Genomic DNA, 15641 nt, shown 5'->3' on the forward strand with positions numbered 1-15641 from the left:
CTTCCACGTTAATACATTAATAATATTAGTCCAGTCAATCAGTAAATTAATAACATAACACTGACACGACGTTCTTTATAAGTAATACTATACTATGTAATATAGTATACTATGAAACTTTAAGTACATTTTGTTGTCATTGCTTTTGTACTTTCATTTACATTAAATTTCTGATGACCTGAGCACCACTGATTAAATTAATTTAGCAGTGATGGAATGTATCTGAGTACATGTACTCAAGTGTTGTACTTTAGCACATTTGGTATTCCACTCTTCTACATTTTCGAGGTAAATGTTGTTGCATTTACTACAGTACATGTACTGGACAGCTATAGTTACTACACTGAACTCACATGGATTAAGCTGATGATAGACGGCAGACGGACAACACTGAACGGCACAGGAGAAACAAAGAGTCCGGTGAAATGGCAGGAAGGTAAAACAAAACATGCATGATGATATGTTTTGCTGATGATGTTATATTGTTCACAAAGAATGGAGTAAAATATGATAAGTAAAAATGTTTCCCGGACATCGTTTTATTTTATTTTTCAAGTGAAATCTGGTAATTGTCCAGATCACCGGATCACCAGATGGAAACATTCAAAATAAATCACTGGCTCATCAATTATTACACATTTGTGATATTCTTGCAAGGTTCTGTTCATGTGTTTTTGTCCACTTCCTGTTTTATTTTGAAATGTGCTCTCACTGTGTTTAGTGCTACCTTCATTTCCTGAGTTTTCCCACCTTTTTTGATCACCTCATGTGTTTCACCTGTCTTCTTTCACTCACCTGTGTGCACTTAGTAATCAGCCCTTGTGTATTTAAAGCTCAGTCATTCATCCGTTCACTTGTCAGATAGTCATTGTGTTTTCAAGCTCTCCAGCCTTTACCTCACGTTTGCTTCCCTGGTTTTTGACTCTGCTTGGATTTATTGACTTTGTTTCTTGTGTGATTTCCCTAAATGGATTTTTCTGCCTTCACCTACATGTGTATGACCCTTGATCTCCTAAGTGAAAATTTGAATTTGATGATCTGCAAAATTGCTATACTTAAACTACCCAACAATATAAAAGTAGCTCTACATTAACCAGCTGCAAAAGTCAAATTTTACTTATAGATGGATACTTCAGCAATAATAATAATGAGCAGTAAACCAGTAATGTAATATATAATGATATATCTATATATTACAGGGAACATTTTTGTTTTTGATGCTTTAAGTCAATTTTGCTGATAATATATATGATTTTTTCTTGAGAACAATTTTGATTTCAAGACTTAAAATGGAGTATTTCTCATCATTGCATCACACTTAGGTAAAGGATGAGAATAATATACATCTTCCACCACATTATTTTTTACTGTGTATGCCGTGTGATGAAGTTTGTGTACATATAGACAGATGTGTGTTCCCGCAGGCACACTCGACACGCACACCCAAACATACACAGCAGATGGGGAAATGGGAGCTGTTGAACCATATCATTGTGACAGCTATTATGACGGATGACTGTATCATCTTAGAGAGGAAATCCTTCTCACTCCTCGCTTGTGTCTTCTGAGGTCTGATTACTCTGTCTCTCACCAGCTCGTCTCTGATTTTCTGTATTGGGGTCAAAAGGCGACATCTCAAAGGTTGCAGAAGAAAATAAAACCATTAAGCACAGAGGCACACTTCCATTAAACAACAAAAATGAAAAAAGTTACACATGCCTGGGTAAACAGGAAGTGCCCACATTTTGTCCGTCTATTTTATTAGGCTGACATTAATCTTTGACAAATTCTTACACAAAGATGTTTCTGCTTTTATAATTAAAATTAATTAAATTAGCTGTTTTGTTTTTAATACATTTTTGTCTCTTATCCATTACTTTTTGCAGGTCATAGTTTAGACAGCTATTTATTTACACTGATAATTATAGAGGAAACATGTTCATTGTCTTCCTATAACCCCATTGATCTTCAGTTTACACCAATCAAACACAGGCATGCAGACATCCTTTGAAGAAAACAGGCAGCTCTGCTGAATGTCCTCGCCTCTGTCTGTGATGTGTTGCCTGCTGACAGTTTTGTGCATTGGTGAAAGCAGCCAGAGGGCTGTTCACACACCATGACAGTCCACAGATTCTCTGAATGCCTTGCATGGATGCTCAGAGGGTTCGGAATGGTTGCTGCGGACGCTGTTGCTCACAGTTACATCTCATTCGGATCACAGGCTCACAAAAGCACATCCAGCTATTCATATTACTGATATTATCTCCAAATTGTATGTCTTGGTGTATCAGCTGAATGAGATCAAGCTGATGACTGTAAATCTGTACTCTTATGGCACTGACCTTTGGAGTAATAAAAAATGAAAAACGGCTTTGGCCAAAACCTGCGATTTCTCCCTAAGAACTGCTGAGTGGGAATGTTCTGCTGCAGATACATGCGGAGAGCTGTGAGCCTTTTGCACAGATTTCCCTGTTTCTTTTTTCTTCTTCTCTTTACCTCATCTGTTTTTCCTCCCTGGATCTGCAGCTTAAAGTGGTGGTGTTATTCCAGATGGCTTGGTGCTATATGGAGAACAGACAAGAGGAATACTGCACTGAAAATATGAAAGTATGTCAGCATGCGGACATCATTATGGCAGCCTAGATCATTTAAGCGCCCCTAAAATTACCTCCAGGCCTCATGAAGAAAAATAATAAATGTGTGTGTGCATACATGAAGGCTCACATGTATGCCTCTGCATCTGCACTGAACTCAGATGTGCAGATTTCAAACACATGTCTGCCTGTTTCTCAGAAACCTTGATAGCAAATCATATCTAGCGCTAACCCAATTAGCTTTACATCTGGTTTAGAAGCCGAAATCCTGTGACAACATAGAGATAAATAAGAAAACACAAGACAATCAGAAACACAGTCTCCAAAGCAGAAATGAATTGCAAGAGCCAGATATATGTTTTACATTCCTCCTCCACTCACTGTTTTATATCACTGCGATTGGTGCGGGGAGCCAGTCTCCATGTGGGGCTCTGTTTCTCCCTAAATCTGCCTCCGGTGGGTCCTGAATGTGCCCCTATGCCAAATGAGCAGCGTAAAGCATGCCCTAAGGCATGGCCCAAAACGACACACAAACAGCAAAGCTGTCAGCCCATGAGCCAATGCACTAAAACATGAGTGCAGTCGAACCGTTGGGTTTTATAGCCTACAACTCCCAGTCACAAGCCCTCTAATGCCCCGTTTAACAAGCTGAAAATCCTCCATTTATTCCCCCTCCATCTCCCTTTAGGAGCTCCTCCATTACCATTCACAAACAAAGGCGGGCTGAAATACACTCCATGTAGTGCTTATGTGCTGATGTAAATGGTGATAATGCACGAGTGAGGTGAGGGAATAGATGGCGCCCCCAGTTTGCACGTGTGCAAGTTTGCATTCATGCATACAGTGTATGCAGACCACAGTGTTTTCACATCTAGTTTAGCCTCAGCAGGGAGAAAAAAACTTCTCATACAGCAGTTCATTCAGCAGATCATTAAATTGTACTGAAACTGATAATGATGACACTGTTTGAACCGTTTTGTTTTTTTCTCCCGAGTGTATAGATTTGTGTGCTGGCCATGTACATGCAGGCTGTTCTCATGTACTGTTGTAGCCTGTAAGATGAGTGGCACCATGTGATGAATTGGGATGAGAACGTGTTGACTGTTCATACGTTTACCCATGGAAAGTAATGCACTACAATTCATATATACCATATGTAATAATGAGCCAGTAATTTTGGTTTAACTCGTGTAATCAGGAAAGCTGCAATCACGTGACCAATATGCTGATGGGAGTAAGGAAATAAGTAGTCCTCATAAGGGGGCAGATTGAGGTGGTGGGTGGGTCACATAACTCAGAATTCATTCGATATAACATGAACTGTTGTTTGAGGATACGTGATTTAAAGATGACTCTTTCTCAATTCAATCTTTAGAAAAATATCTTGTTACCTCGATCAAGGTAACAAGATATAACTGATATCAGGTGCTATCCACAGCTTTTATTAATGGAAAACCAAAACACATCAGGCTGTGCTGCGACAGTAGAAATCTGCATGAGTGGATGGTAGCATAAGAAGAAGGAACTGAGGGAGAAGAAAAAGATGTGGTGAGAAGAGAGATAGCGCTGCGGGGTGGAGAGGTTCAGGGGAGGATAGGGGTCACTCTCCCTGCTCGCCCATCATGAACACAGCAGATTGGATGAAGTCTTCATCAGCGTTACACTCCACCAGTCACAGTCCCGTGAAACCAGCACCATTTCCCCAGTACACACACACACGCACACACCTCCTCCTTTGACAATGGTGTCACTCATGTAGGCCAAAGAGACACAGGGAGTGCTTCATCATGGGTATTAGCTATGGGGATCAGTTGCTTTAAACAAGAGAGGAGGGGTGTGCTTTTGCAGCCTATCATGTAACAACTGCAGATGAATACCTTTGAAGTTTTGTCCTTATTTATTAGATGTATTTCACGTTCAAATTGGTTTGTAAGGACAATAATGTGGCAGCACAGGCAGGACAAGTAGAACTTGTTGAATCATTTCCAGGTGTATATTGTAATTTGTTTTTTTCATTTTCATCATAGGTTTCACCACTTTCTATTGAAGTGGCGTGCTCTTTCCACTTCATTTCGTTTTACAGCACATACTGTGGGGTCCTGCTTTTCTGTCTCAGGGAGAAGAAATTAAATCAAGTTTGAATGCACGACACAAAATAGCTATGAAAGCCCCGTATTAAGCCGATCTAGATTCCTGAGTGGTCATATTTTCCAATGAGGTTTTGTTTGCTTGTTTGTTTTGGGGATTGGAAACATGCAAACTATACTGTCTCAGTGGCCTAACGAACCAGTGGTCTTGGAGCGGTGAACACGCTCTACGAGCCAAATTGTTTTTTTCCCCTCATCTGTTTTCTCCTAGTCAAGCATGGCAAATCATGGGTCATCATAATTAATATGCGTGCTTGCTAAATCCACCATCTCCACGTAAGTCCCAGACGATTTAAGGTTACATGAATTTATCAGCATTAAATTTTAACTCATTGTACACCAAACTTTCCATTTGAATCTCCAGTCTGTCAAAGTAAAACGTGACATTAAAAGTGAAGAATGAGGAAAAGATGGTCCAAGCGGGAGTTGTAAATGCCCACATGCATGAGGGAATTATGAATTCCTTCACAATTTTTAAGGATGACCAGCAGCCCAAAACACAGACTGGATTAGCCACACTCATCTTCAGCAATGTGCCTCCAAACAAATTTTTTTTTGACCATGTGTTTATAGCTTTGGGAGGACATGTTTATGTTCGACGCCGTGACAGGACTAGAATCCTCAAGAGTGCTATGATGTGGACAGGAAACTCTGAATCTCTCTCCCTCACAAACATCGTACACATTTTCCCCTCTCCTCGCCCAGCGCTCTAAAATAACAGCTTTGACACGATCTGCGCCGGGTTGCCGGTAACTCGAGAACAGCCTCGGAACGCTGAGGAATCCCGCGGCTGTGAAAGAGAGGCAGTCAAATAACGGGTCCACACTGAGGTGGGTAGAAATCGATGGGATGGATGGCATAGGGGGCCTACACAAGACCCCACTGGGCCTCGGCCCCTGGTGAGATAGACACGGGCCATCTGGATAGGGTAGTGGCTAAAGAGACTGACAGGGGAGGCCAGTGTTTTTGCCACAGCAAAGAGGAGCATTCACCACCGTGTCCCTTACAGTGGACATGGACTGGGAATTTTTGTTGGAGGTGGTGAGGTACATAGCACACACACAAAATCCGTCTCTCTTCTTATGGTCACAGAAGTGCAGTCAGGCCTCTGTAAACATCTGTCAGCTATTGCCTCTGCTTGTCCACCCCTCCTCCCCAGGCCCCAGCAATTCAGTGTGCCCTTTGACCTTCAACTAAAGAAAGAGCAACTGTGACTTTCTGCCAAAAACTAGTTCAATTCTTTGACAACTCCATCAAAAGGGGAGACAGACTTAACTGCATGTCTGTATATGGATAAACTGGTGTTATCATAACAACAAATAGTTGTTTGGCTCTGGGTTCATAGTCCAGGAAAGAGGCCTTTTGAGAACACAGCTGTACGTTAGTGATTAGCTAAAAATGTGGCAGAGTGGAAAGCCCTGCGGTTATTTAGTCTTTTCAATTGTTTTTGGACATAAATACTTGAATGTAAGCCCAAAAGCAGCCAAAATTAGAGATATATTTGTCTGAAACACTGTTCAGCGGTACCAAATAGTAGTTAACCCTTTAACACCTGGAGCAACATCTTTTACTGGCATTTAAACCTCTGAAACCTTAGAAAATTAGTTTGATTTCTTTGAAAAAACACAGGAGAAACACCACATGAGCAGCATGGGAAGAAAAAAAAGTACTGGTGACAGGAAATGATCTGAAAATTAGCCTAATGGGATTATTAAATCTGATCAAAAAACAAGGTAAAACATCCAGAAAATTATATTTATATTTCTCTTCATTATCTATTCAAAATTATGTCACAGATTTTTTTTGTTCTTTTGTGATGTCACTTTCTTTTCTTTTTTTTTTTGTTGATGTCATTTGATTTTTTTTCCTTTTCCCATTTTAAAATCTTATTTTCAGGTAATTTTCTTGTAACTTTTCACTCATTTCTGGATATGTTTTGGGTTGTCTCTATTTTTGAAACACACAAAATGTTCTCTCCTTGTAAGCAGTCAGTTTAACTAATGAGATTTGTCTTTGGTTTCGAGGCTCTGATCTTCCGCCATCTCACCCACTCTCATGGGATCCCAACCAGCACCATAGACCCGTGGACACAGACCAGAGCCCTCATCAGCTCTCCTGCTTCTCTCTGGCGCTTCAGGTTTCCCTTCCATCCCTCCCTCCCTCCCAGCAGCCCCCACAGGCCTCCCTCCCTCCCCACATCAATTACAGCCTATCCCCCATAGCGCCAGCCCCTTCCTTTGTGACCCCGAGGGTTACAGAGTCAGGGAGGTCAGAGGTTGTTCTCCCCACTGCTACCCCAGGCATCTCTCAGAAGTCTCTGCGTCTGAAGCCCTGCGGCCCTGCAGGGCGGCACCCACACCACCTTCGCCCTGCCAGGGGAGTCAGGGTTCCCCCTCGTTGTAGTCAACAATAGTCTGTTCCAGTCAGTCTTAAATTGTTTCTTCTAAATATAATTTTCACATTTTTTTTTTACATTTTGCATTTTATGTCAGCAGTCATAACTGTCTTTGTAGTGTCGTCACTCTTTAAAGTTTTGCTGCAACTTTACTTGTCCAGGAGCAAATCACTACTACACTGTCATTGGTGGTCTAGACTGATGTTTTAATAAGTTTTTACCATCATAATTTTTTAGAAAGCTGCCATATTTTAAAAAGTCACATTCCCATGTCTTATTTAATATAAAGAAGGGTTAGGTACTACATAAATATTCTGACAGTATCAAAAGGCTCAATCCACAGAGAAATGCACACAGTCCGTGTTCAGAAACTGTGCTGTTAAACGAGTCATCAGGACTTCCATAAAGTTGTGATGTCACAAATATAGGTTACAATATAGAAACTGATTTCAATCTTAAACATTTTCTAAATGGGTCCCTTTGTATTTCCTGTTGTAATGTTTTTACAGTCTTTGTAAAAAATGGACGATTCAGAGAGAAGGTGAATACAAGCAGACGGTATCAGAAAATTATTTGTTTTTTGAACAACAAAGCATGTTTTAGTAGAAATCCAAAACACAAGTATGAACCTGATAATGAGAAGTATATGAGATCTTTAAAGCAGATTCTATAGACATAGATTTAGGTGGGATGTCCCTCTCAATATTAAGAAAATGTGTTTGTCCCTACTGATAAAAACATCAAAGAAGGAGGGCTTCACCCTCCAGACACTTCCACCATAACTTGATGCAGAGAAGGCACAAAGTGAAGCTTAAAAATTCACCAGAATGCAGGAATTTAAATATCTGATACTTAAATTTTTTTACCTAAACATATGGACCTAAATTTCTTGAATCCAACTGTTATGTTTCAACCAAACCATATGAATGAATGAATATGAATATGGAAAAAGTCTATTTGTGACCATGCGAATCAATGGTTAAAGGGATAAAAGGGTTTACATGCATCAGTATCCGGGAAGATACTGAAAAATTGTAGATAGCTTGCTAAGAAACAGTGCCAGTGTAATCAGTTGTAATGCCTTTACATTCATTTTCTCATGAGAGGAACTTGAGTTACCCTTTATCCAAAGTGTGTACATGCTGTAGCAAATTCTATACACTTAAAATCTCTTTGTATTGATCATTAATTTTACCAAAGAAATTAAAGGAAAAGAAAAAGAAGTAGGGTTTTTTTTTAAAGACTTGCACTGATTCAGAGATAAATCTCACCGTGAATGGGCAACAATGAAAGGACGTAACACACAATCAACCTGGTTAAACAGCAAGTCGATGACTCAGGTCGTACGGTTGACCACTGAGTTTTGACGTGGAAGTCGGCCTCACAGAGCACAACTGTATTTCTGTCATAGTACCCAGACCATGCAGTGTCAATACCAGACACATTATCTCTAATGGGAGAGTCTGAGGGTGGAGGCAAGAGGAGACAGGGGAAGAAAGCGAGCGAGAGAGAGACATGGAGAGCGTAGAGAACGGTATCTCTATTGATTAACTGGAAGAGGACCTCCACTCCACCCTCTCCTGTCCAGACATATGGGGTAATAAGGACCACTCTTCTCTTCTGCCATCCCCCTCTCTTCGCTTCCTCTCTCCCCTCTCTTCTCCCCTCACCGCAGCTAGAAAGCCTTTTAATCAGCCCCCGGGGGAATACATGGACATGATATGGGAGAAAAAGGAGGGGAAGAAAGAGGGAGGTAAGGGAGACAGGGTGAGGGGAGTCCATTAGTGAAGCAGACACAATAGCTGCAGGAACAGTGCGGGTTCAGGAAGGTTCCTTCAAGTGCAGAAAAAAGACCGAAAACACACACATCCTGCACACTTGCACGCAAATGATGTGCACAAAAATGATTTTAAGTTTTCTCCAGTTTCTTACTCAAAATTACACTTCAGGATCATTTTAACATCTTTGCAGCACAGCACATACACGTCTGAGCCGATACTGTTCCAAAGTTACCAGGTCTCATCATACAGGATCTGTTTTTCTGCTCGGCCGGGGCCATTTTCTTCTGTTTATGTAGGCCCTTTCTGTTTTCTTTTCCAAGGAGAAGGCTGCCAATCTCAGCGAGCCAGACCAACTTTATCAAGGCGGCCATCTCAGTCTCTGACATCAAATCCATGACGGCTTCTCGTGCTGAAAAAAATGTTTAAAAAACTGTCAGCGCCTCGCCCCTGTGCTGGCCCTCTCAGCCTGAGGACTTTTGAGAGATGGTGAGAGAAAGGGAAGGAGGGAGGAGAAAGTAAGGAAGAGCTCTAAAATTGTGTGCGTGGTTAAGATTTAATATTTTTATATTTTGAATGAAATGTTTATAATCATAATTATTCTGTGCAACAGCAAAGAGCCTGATAGAGCTGCAACATTTCAATTAGTGAGAACAGATTCCAGTTGAGGGCAAGCCTAAAGATCCACAAAACTTGGATGGTGGCGCCCTCTCATGGCTAATGCTGCATTAGCACTTTTGTTTTTTGCAAAACAATAGCTTTGCAAAATATTAGCACATTAGAGACTGAAATTGGCATAGAAGTTTGGAATTGTTGTGTTTACTTGTGCAGTGTAGTAATAAAACCATTAGTCCTGTATTACTGTCATTGGATATGTATTTTCATTTATTTTACCTATTTTATTTATATTTTCTTTATCTTGTTTACTTTAATTTGTGGTTTTGTTGTTTTTATTGTCACCTTGTTTGTGTTATTTTATATTGACATTTTGCATCCTGCATCTTGCATTATTTGTCCTCTTGTTTTTATTTTGTCCTAACTCAATCCTAGTTTTGTCTTGCTTGTGGTTGGTAGGACTGTTTGGCTTTCTGTTGTATTACCATATGTGTATCCCATTTCTGCTTTTGTTTTGTTTGTAAAAGTACTTTGTAAACTCTGTTTTTAAAGGTGCCTTATAAATAAAGTTTTATTATTGTTATAATTATTACTTCTACTACTTCTTTTACTACTGCTGCTACTATTACTGCTAGTGCTACTATTAAGATAAAGCAGAAACATTGCTAACTGGACAAACGAAAAGCATCCTGCACAACCGTGGGAAATATATTGTACAAGTGGTCTGCACAGCACATCAGCATTTAAACTAACCCCAAATTGAAAAGGAAAAGAAGCAAAGCCCAGTAAATACCAAAGCATTTTTCATTATTACAACTCAATTTGCAGAGAGAGAGAGCCCGATGTAAAATTGCTTCCATATGCCTCCGCTGCGGGGCGCCACAGAGTCTGCCAGAGCGGCTGTCTTAAATTTTATGGTGATTTACGCTCTGTGATTGGCTGCTGGAGCTTCCAATAGGAGGCCCGCATTGTGATTCGCTCGTTTGATTGGCTGAGCGCGGCTGTCAATCAAACAGCGACGGCGGTCTGGAGGCAGAGAGCGGCCAGTATGTTGTTTTGCTCTCTGGAGGACGGAGCTCCGCAGTCTGAGCCGTCCAGGCACACACACACTCACACACACACACAAGCTACAAGTCACAGGCACCACTCAAAACTGTGCAAATGCATTTACACTTGTTAACTTGATAAAAAAAAATTAAAAAAACTTTTATTGTTTTTCCAAAAATATTTTTATATTTAAAAATTAAGTAGGCTAAATTTAAATTTCTATTACAAAAATAAGATTTTTAGGAGGTTACGTGAAACCCTTAATATTATGGTGAAGCTCCTTGTCATAAAAAAGTCTTATGATTGACCACACATTTAGACATAAGTGGCATATAGGCAGGCCTATATAAAGCATTTTTCATTAAAAGAAATTTAAAATAGCAATATGTCCTATTGCTATAATAAATGAGGCAGGAAATTATAACACTGTCAAAGTTTTATTTGCTTTGTATGTTGATTAGAAAAGACACCTATAGGCCAATTCTAAATTTAAGACGGTGATATTTCTTTTAATTATTGACACATAGGCTACATCGACAAATAGATTGTCACTGTCTAATTATTTTTAAAGCCATAAAATACATTATATTAATTCATTTAATGAGAAAATTATAATTTCGCAAATAATTATGCATATTACTGAAATTTATTATCATCCTACAAAATTAATAGATTAAATTCGACTGCATTTACAAACTGAATTGTTCTACTTTGATTTTTTTAATCATCTTATTTAACTTGCAGCTGATGCTAAACAGTAAGTAGATTACTGAATATAGTAGACTATAAGATCATACTCAAAATTAAAATTTCTCATCCACTTTTCCTGAAGAGTGAAACTAAGTGCTGCTCTGCCCCAAAAGTTTGATAGACTAACAAATAAAACAATAAATACATTTTAAAAAGGCTAAACAATATAATAATTAACATTCACTTTTGCACTCATGATAGTCCTAAATCTGACTCGAGACCAGAGTATAAGGAGGACTTTTTAAGGCGAGTTTAAATTTTAATTCTGAATTATAATTGCCTAAATAATAACGAGAAAATAGTCCCTTAGAAGTCACCTCGATTTCCCTCAGGTTTCCCGTGAGTCTTTGCGGGACTCAAACTTGAGCGCACGCGCACTAGCCGCCCATCATGTGTTATTCCACCAATCAGGTTCGTCCTCGGAGGAGTATGTGGGGGTGATTTAAGAGCTCTCCCCTAATAAATCTGTCAGAACTTCACAAAGTTGATTTAAATGTGTTTCACATCGTTATGAAAATACTTGTGGATTAATCAAGTGACTGCATGCTGGCGTCAGATCAATTGGAGTAGATTACTCTTCACAGCTTTTTTTTTTTTAAGCGACACGATTTGGAGCGTTTATATGGGATTTGTCGGGCTACCGAATCAATCTGTAAAGCTCGCATGAGGCGGACCGCAAATGTCACTGTCTTTAATTGGGGTTTTGTTGTAGCTTTGCAGCTTAGGGCGCTATTACACAACATTTCCGCCAATGATGGATTTAAAAATATCTCAGTAGACAGTTGTGCATTGTGTGAATGTTATATTATTGTAGTGTGTTGTAACAATGTTGCAGCTGCATCCTCAATGATGCAGCCAGCGTCAGATAAGCCGTCTTGAGTTGTCTGCACCAGACTTGCGCTCACTCCGCAGGAGGGCTCAGCTGTCTGCTGTTGAGACAAACTGCCAAACTGACACAAGGCAATGTGTGTTGACCTTGTTGTGTTGAACTAAACTTGTTATAGCCGCTTATTATGGCTCCTGGAATTGAATACAATGACATATTGATGTCTGTGTAGACTATTTCCGAAAGGATTATTGTGGATTTTCTTTGCGCAGAAAATTCCACCACAGCAGCCTCATAGGACAGTGCAATAAAGAACCAGTGGAAGTGTTTTTATCCATTTTAAATTCAATCGCTTATTCTCACATTTATAGGGTGAATCGATCTCAGTGTGATAGATTTGTTTTGTTTTATAGCCTATATGCAGTTCTAACATTATGCGTCACGTCAAGTAAAGGAAAGGACAGTGATAGCCTATAAATTCAAATTTTATCCGGTAAATTACAGCCTACGCAGAGAAAGACGGTGCAATATTATTTTATCATTCGACATCGATAACTCGTCAGGCGGTTAAACGTAACAACACGTGAAAATATATATATATAAGAAATTTCTGCAAAAGTCTGCGATTTTTTTTAAATATAAATAATATTTTTGTAGGCTATTTATTGTCTTGTTTTTTAAATAGCAGAATGGCCATCTAAAAATGAATTACCATTAATAATAAATAATACCGTCATAATAATAATTACCATCTTTCGCAAGCAGGGGTCGCAAATGATCCAGATCACTCTGGAGCCTGTTCCCTGTTGGCTTGTGAACCAGCCCTGTTTCCTCTGACCATTTCTATCAACATGAAGATACTTATTTTTGTATAATGATAGCCCACAGAAATATGAACAGTGTGGAGTGTATCTGTAAGTAGACTACATTCACTCACAAGTTGAAGATACTTGAAACTTGCCTGAAATTTTAATATGTCAGATTAGACTAAAATGTATTGCTGTTGCAGAGAGTACAAGTGAGAAAATCATATGCGGTTAAGCATCTGCAAACAGCAGTACTCTGCAGAGTAATGTGCATATGAACAATGGAAAATAGCTACATAATGACCTATGCGAGCTTTTGCACATTCCAGGTCAATATTTTTGCTAATTCCAGTGTAAACTATACAGCTCTTCCACTTTAAAAACAGATGTATGTTTACATATTTCTTTAACTAAAAAAAATCAACAACAAAAACACAACTTTTGTTTTAAAATCTTCTGTTTTATATTATGACTTGTACACTGTTTATTGTTATGCAGCAAATCACCAAGACAAATTCCTTATATGCAACCCTTCTGGGCAATAAAAAAGTTCCAGATTATGATTATGATAAACGCAAAGGGTTGATATGAATATCCTACACAGTATGAACATGTGCAGCAGTTACAGCAGGCAAAATACATAGTGCAGGTACAGGGCTGCTATGGCAAGATATTATATACAGAATAATCAGTGTATACTATACAGTGTAAACAGTCCTAGCAGTGGCATTTACTGATACAAATGTGAATACACTATAAGACAGATATATTAAATATGAACAGTAGTATAAATATGCATATGTGAGACAAAATATATAACAGGTAAGTGTATACAGTAGTACGGCAGTATGAGCCAGTGAGGCAGAGACAGTCGTGCAAATGCTCAGGCGCAGGCGTGAAGGGGTGGTTTTCCAGGGATAAAGGCAAAAGTTCAGTCACTGGAGGAAGGTGTGTCTGTGTGGGGGTAACACGGTGAAGCATAAGATATCATATGAATAACACTAACACTCTGAAAGTCGTCATTCTGCATAATGAATAGGCCTACTTCTGCTTGTGATATTAAAGTGCATTTTTGTGGCCATACGTATGCACTTGAGTGAAATTTTGAATGCAAAACTTGAATTGGACATGAATTCCTCTTCCAATACTGGATATGTAGTACACAGTTTCTGTATTTTACTATGTTCTTCCATAATAAATATTTTCTAAATGTGTAACTTGTGTCTGTTTCCAATTCTGTCTGCCCTCTGATTTTGTTCTTTTAATTTAACTTGACCCTAATCACATAATTTAGAATAAGCTTGCATAGATCAACTACAAATCAAGTGTTATTCTGGAGAAACAGAGACCATGGATATCTAACTGTATCAACACATGATAAAATCATCCCATTTGATATTGGCTTGATAAAGGCAAACTAGTTTATGCCGGAGAACCTGAAGGACAGACTGAGCTCCTCCCAATCGCTTCATAACGTTTCATAACCTTTATCACTTGTTATGTGCATGGTTCTCATATGACTTGTGATTGTAAAGTTTAAAAAACAAACAGAGCAAAAACAAATGTGTTAAATAGGGCCTTTCATTCCTTATTTTATTGTATCAGTTTATGTCTCTGTTGCAGGGGAAGTTATCTGTGCAGGAGCTTATATGCAGGACAAATAGATTATCAGTCTTACTCGGCTGGAGGGGACAACCTCAAAAAGTTATAAGGGGCAATTTCATCTTGTTTCAGCATGTATAGTATCAGCAATGTGAACAAGAAGGAGTTATTATAGATGAACAGGCTGAAGTGTATTTATAACTGTAAGTCTATCGAAGTATCAGATTAAATCGACAACATCCTTGACCATAAGATCATTGATAAGACAAACCTTCCACATCCAAATGGTTGCTTCAAGGTCAAGGATATGAGCTGACCTTAGTATATCAACAACATCATTCATGTGAATTGTAACACATTGATCTGAGATGGACTAATGTTTCAGTTCAGACCGAATAATGTGAGGTTTTGCAATAACATTTCATTGAATTTAATAGTGTGCTCTATCTTAGACCACTGGTAAAATTGCACAAATTTACCACAAGATTGAACTTTTGAATGGTTAAAATTTGTTATTACTGATTTCTGTTCCGATGTCAAGAACTGTGCTGGTGTTATTTTACATATTTGATCTTCTAACTTTAGCAAAAGTAGCAAACCACAGTATAAATGTGCTCCTTGACAAATTAATGTCCTGTATCTAATATTCTACTTATAAGCGGATATGTTTTACCAGGGGAAAAAAGACTAAAAGAATTTCAATATGCAGAATAACCCCTTTGAGATGGTTTTATTATCAGTAAAGGCTATAATTGGATTATAAGGCCTTTTACTGGCGTGGTGTAAGTAGAAGTGGAGCTATTTCATACAGCGTTGGGTAGTTTTTTTTCCATAATAATGTTTTAAATGTTAATGTTTGTTTCAAATAAAATGCATTCTGAAAAGTAGGCCTACATATCCTATACAGCCTTAGTCAAGGCTGATTACTTTCTACCAGTGATCATAAATACAGTATGATCTAATTTGTTTTACATGTCCAATAAGGTGTTTTGTAGAGGATTCCCACTGGTGGATGAAGTACCCAAAGACTACACCCAAGTGAAAGTACAGATTTCTCACCAGGAAATTACTTTGGTAGAAG

This window comes from Plectropomus leopardus, chromosome 17, assembly GCF_026936395.1.
Source record: "Plectropomus leopardus strain MGB_pleo_1.0 chromosome 17, ASM2693639v1, whole genome shotgun sequence".
Lineage (NCBI taxonomy): Eukaryota > Metazoa > Chordata > Actinopteri > Perciformes > Serranidae > Plectropomus > Plectropomus leopardus.